The sequence below is a fragment of the Apium graveolens genome, chromosome 8, assembly GCF_009905375.1.
Source record: "Apium graveolens cultivar Ventura chromosome 8, ASM990537v1, whole genome shotgun sequence".
Taxonomy (NCBI): Eukaryota; Viridiplantae; Streptophyta; class Magnoliopsida; order Apiales; family Apiaceae; genus Apium; species Apium graveolens.
This window is the reverse complement of record NC_133654.1, coordinates 26,656,610-26,667,376: the sequence shown is the minus strand read 5'-3', so window position 1 is coordinate 26,667,376 and position 10,767 is coordinate 26,656,610. Positions and strand designations below refer to the sequence as shown.

At 38.1% G+C, this 10,767-nt stretch overlaps 1 non-coding gene across 1 annotated transcript; it reads right to left on the bottom strand.

Annotated features, from left to right (window-relative positions):
* Positions 1 to 9,589: 9,589 nt before the first annotated feature.
* LOC141681275 (small nucleolar RNA R71) lies at positions 9,590 to 9,696 on the bottom strand. Its single transcript, XR_012558715.1, has one exon. It is a non-coding gene; the product is annotated as a small nucleolar RNA R71 (small nucleolar RNA).
* Between the last annotated feature and the right edge of the window lie 1,071 nt (positions 9,697 to 10,767).

The window sequence follows — 10,767 nt, the reverse complement described above, 5'->3', positions numbered from 1 at the left end:
ATCATGCGTAGGATATTTTTGTTCATGAGGTTTTAGCTATCTCGAAGCATATGTAATGACATTACCGTGTTCCATCAGTACACATCCTAATCCGCGGTATGAAGCGTCATTGTAAATGACAAAATTTCCCTGCTCGTCTGGCAATACAAGTACCGGTGCGGTTACTAATCGATTCTTCAGCTCTTAGAAACTTTATTCACATTTGTCATCCCATACGAATTTTTCACTTTTTCGAGTTAATTTGGTCAGTGGCGTTGCTATTTTCGCAAAATCTTTGACAACTCTTCTATAATATCCTGCCAATCCCAAGAAACTTCGAACGTCTGTCGGTGTCTTTGGCCTTTCCCAACTCAACACAGCTTTAATCTTTGCTGGATCGACTTGAATGCCTTCTCTACTGATGATGTGCCCTAGAAATTGTACTTCCTTCAACCAGAATTCACATTTTTAGAATTTCGCGTACAATTGCTCTTTCCTCATAATTTCCAAAGTAATCCTTAAGTGCTCGGCATGCTCTTCTTCCGTCTTTGAGTAAATAAGGATGTCATCAATAAATACAATCACGAATTTATCTAAGTACCTCTTAAATACCCTGTTCATCAGATCCATGAATTCTAATGGCGCATTGGTCAAACCAAATGTCATTACAAGAAACTCATAATGTCCATATCTAGTACGAAATGCAGTTTTGGGGATATCTTCAGCTTTAACATTTAATTGATGATAGCCCGATCGAAAATCTATCTTCGAAAATCATGCGGCTTCTTTTAATTGATCGAACAAATCGTCGATTCTCGGTAACGAATACTTATTCTTGATAGTCAGCTTATTCAATTCCCGATAATCAATGCATAATCGCATGGTGCCGTCTTTCTTTTTCACGAACAATACCGGTGCACCCCACGGGGATACGCTGGGTCTTATAATGCCTCGGTCTAGAAGATCTTGCAATTGTGTCGACAATTCTTTCATCTCGACTAGAGCCATTCGCTATGGAGCTTTCGAAACTGGTTCCGTACTTGGCGCTAAGTCAATCGTGAATTCAATTTCTCGATCTGGCGGTAACCCTGGAAGCTCGTCTGGAAAGACGTGAGGAAATTCACATACAACTGGAATGTCTTCTATTTTGGGACTTCCCTTCTCGGTATCTAACACGTAGGCTATATACACCTCACATCCCTATCGAAGCAATCGTTCGGTCTACATAACTGTCAGAAATTTCTTCCACTGATTTTGCCTTTGAACATTACCGTTGCATTTTCCGCAGTTCGTAATTTTACTTCTGTTGTTCGCGCGATCGATCTGAGCATTATGACAAACTAAACAATCCATTTCCAAAATAACATCAAACTCTCCTAACTTAAAAGGAATCAAGTCTACGGAGAAATGATGTCCAGCTATTTCGATATCATAAGCAAGACATACTCGATCTACCGGAACTTGGTCGTCATTCGCTAATTTTATAATTAACGTCTCGCCCAACCATTCAATTTCGCAATATAACTTATCAAAGAATTCTTCAGAGATAAATGAACGTGTAGCTCCAGAATCAATTAATACTTTTGAATTTACGGAATTACCAAAAGCGTATCTGCAATTACACTAGGACTCTGCACTGCTTCTTTCATTGTCATGTTGAAAGTTCTTGCTCTAGGTTGATTAGGCGGCGGTGGAGGAGGTAATGCCAACACTTTCTGAATACTAGCTGCCATTGCTGGTCCTTTGCAATTTCTAGCGATATGCCCTTTCTTTCCACACTGGTAGCAAGTAATTTCTGCTGTTTTTTCCGTTGGACATTTGTTAAAATAGTGCCCTTTCCGCTTACATTTGAAACATGTCACATCCGCTTTGATACATATGCCAGTATGTTTCCGTCCACAATTTTTGAAGTACGGCACTAGGACTCTGACAATTCCCTGTTGGCTGGGGGCTTGGAAACGATAACCTGTTTTCTGGATACCTTGTCCTATCCTTTCTGAAATCCCGGCTTCCTGCTGAAGTGGCTTTGGAAACTTCCCTATCCTCTTTCCTTTTCAGATCTTTCACTCTCCTCCTCAATAATCAAGGCTTTCTGGACTACGGCGATATACGTCGTTAACTCAAAAACTGCAACTTGTCCACGGATCCACGGTCGTAATCCTTCTTGAAACCTTTGGACTCATTTTTCTTCAGTATCAACTTGTTCTGGGACAAATCTAGACAACTCGATAAATTTAGCTTCATACTCCGTTACAGACATATTTCCCTGCTTCAGTTCCAAAAACTTAATCTGCATTTGATTTTTCACATAGCGAGGAAAATGTTTTTCTAAGAACAGCTCTTTAAACCTTTCCCATGCAATAACATCTTCACCTTCTTAAGCCTTTTTAGATTCCCACCAATATTTCGCTTCCCCTTTCAACAAGTAACTAGCAAAATCAGTCTTCTAGTCTTCACTTACTTTCACTAACGCAAATGCTTTCTCTATTTCTTTCAACCAAGTGGTAGCCTTAATAGGATCGGCTGTTCCTTCAAATTTGGGAGGCTTAACCGACTGAAACTGTTTGAAAATAACAATAGGTATAGCTGGTGGTATCTGGGGCTCAGGACGAGGTGGCTGTTGTAACATTTGCTGTTGAATCTGCTGATGCTGTTGCTGCATCTGCTGTTGCATCATTACCATCTGTTGTTGCATCAGATGGAACATTTGGTTCATGGTATCATTGGTTTGTTTTTCAGAGTTGTTGTTAGAAGTCTCAGTCCTAGTCTTTCTCTTGGGTGCCATTTGCTGATAATAAAACAAGTGATGTCTTTTTAACAATTTATTAAGAAATTGATAGTAGATAAGAAAACAATTTATCCTGTATTAACAAAATTTAGATAATGGTTCGAAGAAAGAAAACAGTTTGCTTAATATTAAAACAGGAAGTATAAACAGTTTATGTTGATATAAAAATAGAATTATAAACAGTTAAATGAAATGTTTGTTCTCTTTTTTTTTCAGAATTTAAAGTACGAAAAGCTGTAAAATAATAAAGTAAAGGTAAATGTTGTAAAATTGTAAAGACTGAAATTTAAATAAACATAAAAGAAAATTTGAAAAGTTCATTTTATATATATGTGACACCAGCCTCAGGTGTTAGTGCTTGTACAAAAAGTCTCGCTCTGCTGGTCATGGCTATTGCTACTAGTCAAACTATTACTACAAGTCAAGCTGTTACTACACACATACACACTACTCACTATGTCATACTAGGCTGCATCTATGTACATCTGTCAACTCCACTACATCAGTCCTCTGGTAGTCGAAATCTCAGAACCCCGGCAGAATACGCCTCAGCTCATCTCGAAATATCTGAACCAACGTCTGTGCTAAACGGAAAATCCTATAAAACTCCGCAAAAGAAGGCGGCCCATCATATGTCAAATCATCTAACTCCCATGTAGCACTCATTAAAATAGACTGTAACCTCTGTCTCATCATATAATCTGGCTGTAATGCGGCTAATGGTCCTCGGTCTCTCTAATCAAACAAGTGCATAATCTCTCTACACTAAGCTCTCCAGTACTCAACGTCCTCTCTCATAACACTGTACTCATGATACGGTACCATATGTGGCTGTACAACATATCCTACTGACCCCTGTGACGGAACCCTCGGCATCCCTGCACCCTACTGTGGGAACCCCATCTGTAACTCTATCTCATGCTCACCCATACCCTCAACTGGAATCATCTGAAATATCTCTGGCTCTGGAGAATGTACCGGAATAGGTGGTAACACTGGTGGTGGTGGAAGCTCTGGCTCAATCCATGGTATGAACTGATACTCTACCGGCAATGGAGGTGGGAGCATCGGCTCGAAGAACTCTAACGGATCAAACATCTCTACAGGATCAGGAATCAGATCTGGCACATGTGGTGCTGGCTCCTGGGGCAATGGTAGAGGAGGTGGAAGAGGTGGGAACATATACTCAGATACTGGTGGAATCACTAGTGCAACTGGTCCTATCACAGTCCTTTCGGATGAACCTGAATATCCTGATGACACCATCTGATAATATACCAAAAAAAGAAGAAAGGTCACTAAACTATTCCTAGAACTAATACCTTCTTATCCTAATCTTACCTAAATCCTAACACTACTCTTCCTAATTGACTATTCCTATCCTATGTGATCTCCCTATCTTATCTTAATCCTAATGTTCTTGTTTTCAGGGACCAAACCTACAGCTCTGATGCCAAACCTGTAATGCCCTCCAGACCCGGGGTATAAGTCTGGGGGTTACTAGCTAATCACCAAACATGTACAATCTGAATAACAAATAATAAAGAAATATATCTAAACCCCTTTAACACTAACCAGGATCTTTTTAGGTTGAAGTATGAAAACAAGAAGCACTAACTACTTTATTACAAAATAAATTCAAAATCTTACAAGCTCTCTTTATTACAAACCATTGTCTAACCAGTTTTAAACTAATTTCATCTTTTATTCAAACACACACACACACACACTAACTATTTACACTCCACCTGTTCGGGCAACTCAAAGCTTTCTTCCTGGATTGGGATCAACACCTTGGGTATGAGAGGATCCCGAGGCTTGATCCGCTTTTTTACCACTCGAATCCTAATGGGTTTCATGTTCTTCTTAACTGAAAACAATAAGGTGAATAACAACAAAAAGGGGTGAGCCAAAAATTGCTCAACAAGTCCGCAAAATATATACAGTGTTAAAGCGGTATAAATGAACCGGTAATCTGGGTATATCTGCAAATATATCACCCCGCACGGATAGAAAGAAGGCCAATGCTGGCGAGTACAAATGAACTAATTGGACACAAGTTCGTATCTATATCATGCTGATCAGCTAGGATACAGTGCAGATCTATATTCCACTATATAGATCCAGTCGGGCACCTAGGCACTATGGCCCATCTCAAGGATTCAGTTATGTTCCAGTCCTTAGGATTAAGTAAAACATAATCCCCAAAATATCACTATCCAGTCCTTGGAGTAGCAACCGGAACAATCAGTATGCTTTGATATACTCTAATCACCAGAATATATCAATGTAAGTGAGTAACAAATAGAATATGAATAAGGAATTCAAGGAAAGAGGAGAAATCAAGAATCGAAATGAAATATAAACAAGAAAATAACAAGTGTGTATCAGTGTTTATGAACAAGAATTAAAAGAGTGCAAGCGTGACAAGAATATGAAGAAATATCACTATTCTGAAATTAGAATAGGGGAAAAACTTGCCTTCTGCGTGACTCACTTCAATTATATCACCTTCGTCTATCACCGACTCAACCTGCCTTGCTGGATTAGCTTCTGTTAGAGAAATAAACTAGTTTAGTCAATTCGTACTTCAATTGCGTCTTGAATCAACTTCACATCGTTCCTATTGTCTACCCATGCGCTTATGACTAACTCGTATATTATTTATTAACAAGTAAGACTCGATTAACCACATAATACACGTAAGCGCATAAGCACATAATCATTTTTATAGTTAAAATAATTTTTAGAATCAAAATCGACTCGCTGATCGCTCAACTGATCATTATCTGACTCGTTTCCTATTTTACGGGATTTATCGGACTCTTCTCGGCACGCGATTCGGCTGATAATCAAACAAATAACAAGGTCAACCAATTCCTAGAATAAATTAGGTTTTAATATTATTTTTAATGAAAATAATTTATTTTTCTGAGTCTAAGGGCTTTCGTTTTACTCGAATCGGACTAACAGTCTAATTAATATTAATCAAACACAAATAATTCAATTTATTATTCAATATAAATATTTATTACTAATTTTTATACCCTAAAATAATTTTTAAATAATTATTTAGGAAAAATCAGAACTAAAAATGATTTTTCTATAATTTTTGGAATTAAAATAAATTTGTTATGATTTATTGAAAATTATTTAATTAATTATCAAAATAATTAATCATTTTTAAATAATTAATAAATAAATAATAAATAATTAAGAAAATAATTAAATCTGATTTTTAGAAAATATTTCAAAATTATTTATAATATAAATATTTAATTAAATAATTAATTAATCAATTTATATAATAAATAAAACTGATTTTATAATTAAAATAAAATAAAAGTAAAAATAAATTGCAGAAACATTTGTCAGAAAACCATTCCTGACAAAAACAGATCAAATCCGGGTTGCAAACCGGGTTGTAACCGGGTCACCAAGAACAAGAAACGGGTCGGGATGAACCCAGAATCCGGTGAGGATTCCGGTCACCGCCCTGTTTTCCGGCCAGTTCCATTTCCCTTCAATTCAACTCCATTTTCTTTCGTTTTTGTGTCAATTTCAATTGAAATCAACACAACAATCACATCACAGAATCATTCCTAGAACGTTATCTCCGGTGAAAACGATCCAACTCCGACGAACTTTTCCAGATTCCGATGAAGTCATTTTCAGGCCAAATTACGAATCGTTTGTACTTTTTTTACTGGGAATCTGTTAGGAATATGTGTATTAGTTTGATGATAAGTTAACCAAAACACTTAAGTCGAAATCTAGTGTTTGTAGCCTCAACGGATAAGACCATCTTGGTTATCCGTTGAAGGAGTAGCTTTAGTTAGAAATAAGTTCAGTATTGTAGCACATTTCATTCTCTGGATTCAAGTTGTAATTCTTAGATGTTGTAGGAAATTATCAGTCATGTTGACTACTAGTGGATATGCAAATAGGAGGGCTAATTGTAAATATTTCAAGCCTTATAATTTTGTATAAGTGAAGAAGTATCAGCTGATATTGAAGACCTTCAATGGATAAGAAACAAAGCTTCAACAGATGTCTCTAAAGCTTCAACGAATAATATCCATCAACGAATAAGTGCTTCAACGGATAAGACTTCAACTGCTAATACATCAACGGATAAAGCTTCAACGGATAAAGCCTCAACGGATAAGGCATCAACGGATGAAAGCTTCAACGGATGCTTAGTTCATTAGCAGTTGATAGTGACAATTCATAAGCTGACAGAGGCACATGGGTTGACAGAGACAAACTGGAATGTGGCAGCCTCTAGGAGGAATCAAGAAAATGCAGCATTTCCATTCTGGTGCAAACAAGGGAGTATTCAAAGATTAACAGCTAAACCTAAATTGCATTAGATAGAGAAATGAAGAAGAAACATGTGAAGAGCCTTTTTAATTGTATTTTACAGTTTTGTCTTCACTTGTAAACTTGGTGATATATAAACCAAGTAGCAGCTAGTAATTAGATGTGAATTTTCATGAGCTGTTTAGAAAAATCCAGAGAGAAAATCATCTAGTTTGTACTAGGAAGCAGTTGTGATTTAATTCTTTGAATAACAGATTTTCTAAATAACACATCTCTGGTGGAACAACAAATCCACCAGAAAAGTTTTTAAGTTCTTTGTGTTCTTTACATTTGTGTTTGAATATATATCTGTCTGTATCAGTGATAAGTGGCATTTTATACCACTTAGAACGTCTTAAAATGGCTTAAATTGGTGTCTTGAAATCAAGTATTTTGTGTATTTGATGCGTTTTTCTAGTGTTTATGCATTTCAGGGTATTAGTTGCATTTCGGGGGAGGAATCATCAAGAATAAGCCTTGGCATGTGTTCACCATTGCGAGAGGAAAGGAATGGGTAGATTACGGCGAAGAAACGGAGCAAACCTGGATTTTTTCCAGTAGAGGCCTGCGCGCCCGCGCAGCTATGCTGAGCTGCCGCGCAGCAACCTGCGCGCTCTGCGCGCCCGCGCAGCTATGCTGAGCGGCCGCGCAGGGTCGGGGAAAAAGATAAATTGTTTTAGACTTCTACTTCTGTTTGGCTTCCAACTTCTATGTAATCTGAGTTTTATGGGACTATTATATAGGTAGATTTGAGACATTTTCACAGAAAGTATTAAGGGGATTATGTTTTAGATTGTGTTTTACGCAAGAAGCGAAGGAGATAAGGAAGAAGACCGATTTAGCACACCGCAACGAAGAGGAAGCATATTTTCTTGTGATTCTTGTTTCGTTGTAACATTGAATGCTAGTTTTCTTGCTTTGACTTATTTACTCTTGTGACGTACTCTGTTTTAATATAATTAGTTTAGTTATTATTTTCTTGTGTTTGTTTATCATGATTTCATATGAACCCATGATGGCGATAAGTTCTATTATGGGCTAATCGTGATCATGGGGTTGCAACGGATTTATTATGGAATTCTTTAGTTAATTGTTTAATACTTTAGTGTGTGATGATTGTTTGATATCTAGTATTGGTTGTGCGTATTCGTCTTATGTGCGTCGCGAACATATAAGATAGGGTGTTAATCTCTTGTGAAGCGACGGTGGATCTTGAGATTTAGAACTTGCCATGCTAGCATAGGTTCATGTACGTTGAGCATGATTAGTGGGTAACTCTAACAGTTTTATTTGCCCTATGTAATCAAAAGGAATAACTTGAGCTTAAATCGTTGTGTTGTCAATTTCTGTAGACATATAGGAACTCAACATAATTGATGACTATTCAACTTCTATCTTAATTGTGGATGCTTGGTAGAATGGTATTAGTACAATGAAAGTTGGCTTTTATCAGTTTCGTGTTATTCGATTAATATCATCACTGTCACATGCTAAAGGTAATAACAATGGCTATAGAAGGAAGTAATAATGAAGTTGTGATCTCATGAGTGTTTTATTATTGATAAATTGAAGTGTTAGTTAAGTGGTTAATTAAGTAGTTAATTATAGTTAATATTTAATCAACAATTTTAAGTGTTATTATCTTAACATTGAGAAGTAATCATACATTGGTGAGTGAGTTTAATTAGACAATAATTTAGTCTGAGTCTCTGAGGGAACGAACTAGAAAATATTCTATATTACTTGCGAACGCGTATACTTGCGTGAATATTAGCGCGTGTTTTCGCCCTAAGAAGTTTTTGGCGCCGCTGCCGGGGACTCGACGTATTTGTTTAGTTTATGTACTTACCATCATTGGTCATTAGGACTCAGTGATTAGGACGTAGTAGTTACTTATTTTTTCTGGTTGTGTTTCAGGTACTTTAGCAAGCGTTTATGCAAACTCGTTCTCGTGCTCGCAAGAGGACTTTAGATACAGTTGAGGAGACAGACGAAGTTCTTGATATTCCGGAGAAGTTAGATTTTGAGGATTCGGATTCAGGAACTGAGCAGAAAGAACCAGTAAACATGGGAGATCGTATTGTTCAAGCTGATCCAGCTCTTATGGATTTTTCTCGGTCTAAAATTGATGACATTTAGTCAAGCATCCTTCATCCGGCTATTCAAGCTAACACCTTTGAAATCAAGCCGGGCACTATTCAGATGGTGCAGAATTCTGTTTCTTTTGGAGGAGCGGCAACTGAAGACCCCAACATGCACATAAGGAATTTTGTCAAGATCTGCAGCACTTTTAAGTATAATGGCGTGACTGATGAGGCTATCAAGTTGAGGCTTTTCCCATTCTCACTGAGGGATAAGGCTAAAGACTGGTTACATTCTGAACCAGCTGGGTCCATCACTACGTGGCAAGATCTTGCACAAAAGTTTCTGGTGAAGTTTTATCCAATGGCAAAGACTGCTGCTATGAGGAGTGCTCTTACTCAGTTTGCGCAGCAACCTACAGAATCTATGTGTGAGGCTTGGGAACGCTACAAGGAAATGTTGAGAAAATGTCCACATCATGGAATGCCGGATTGGATGGTGATCACTGGTTTCTATAATGGTTTGGGGGCCCAATCTCGGCCCATGCTCGATGCAGCAGCTGGAGGAGCCTTATGGGCTAAAAGCTATACTGAGGCGTATAATCTTATAGAGATGATGGCTGCAAATGAGCATCAAAACCCAACTCAGAGGATGACGTCAGGCAAGGTAGCAGGTATTCTGAAAGTTGATGCAGCCACCGCTATTGCAGCCCAGCTCCAAGCGCTATCAATGAAGGTTGATTCTTTGGCTACGTATGGAGTTAATCAAATAGCTATGGTTTGTGAGCTTTGTGCAGGTTCTCATGCTACGGATCAGTGTTCTCTTGTAAACAAATCTGTTCAATATGTGAATAATTATCAGCGACAACAGCAGCCTGTGCCAGCGACCTATCATCCTAACAACAGAAATCATCCAAATTTCAGCTGGGGGAATAATCAGAATGCTATTCAGCCACCATATCAGCAAGGAGTGAGTAAACAGTTTAACCAACCTGGATTCCAGCAACCACAGCAGTATGCTACGAGGCAATCATATCCTCAACAGGGAAGTGCAGCTGCACCTACTAGTGCTGATTTTGAGGAACTTAAGCTGTTGTGCAAGAGTCAGGCGGTTTCTATCAAGACCTTGGAAAATCAAATCGGTCAATTAGCCAATGCAGTGCTCAATCATCAACCTGGCACTCTTCCCAGTGACACGGAAGTACCAGGCAGGAAGGAAGCTAAAGAGCAAGTCAAGGCTATTACCTTAAGGTCTGGAAAAGTAGCTGATGCTGAAAAGGCAAAAGAAGTAGAAGCTGAAATTAGAGGTGAAGAATCTAAGCAAAAGGAGAAAACGGCGGAACCAAGGAAGACTACTGTTGAACACACTCTGCCTGAGGCTAATACAGGGGAGAAATAGCTCTATCCTCCACCACCTTTTCCTAAGAGATTGCAGCAACAAAAGCTGGATAGACAGTTCGGGAAGTTTCTGGAGGTGTTCAAGAAACTTCACATCAATATACCTTTCGCTGAGGCTCTGGAACAAATGCCTAGTTATGCGAAGTTTATGAAGACTAT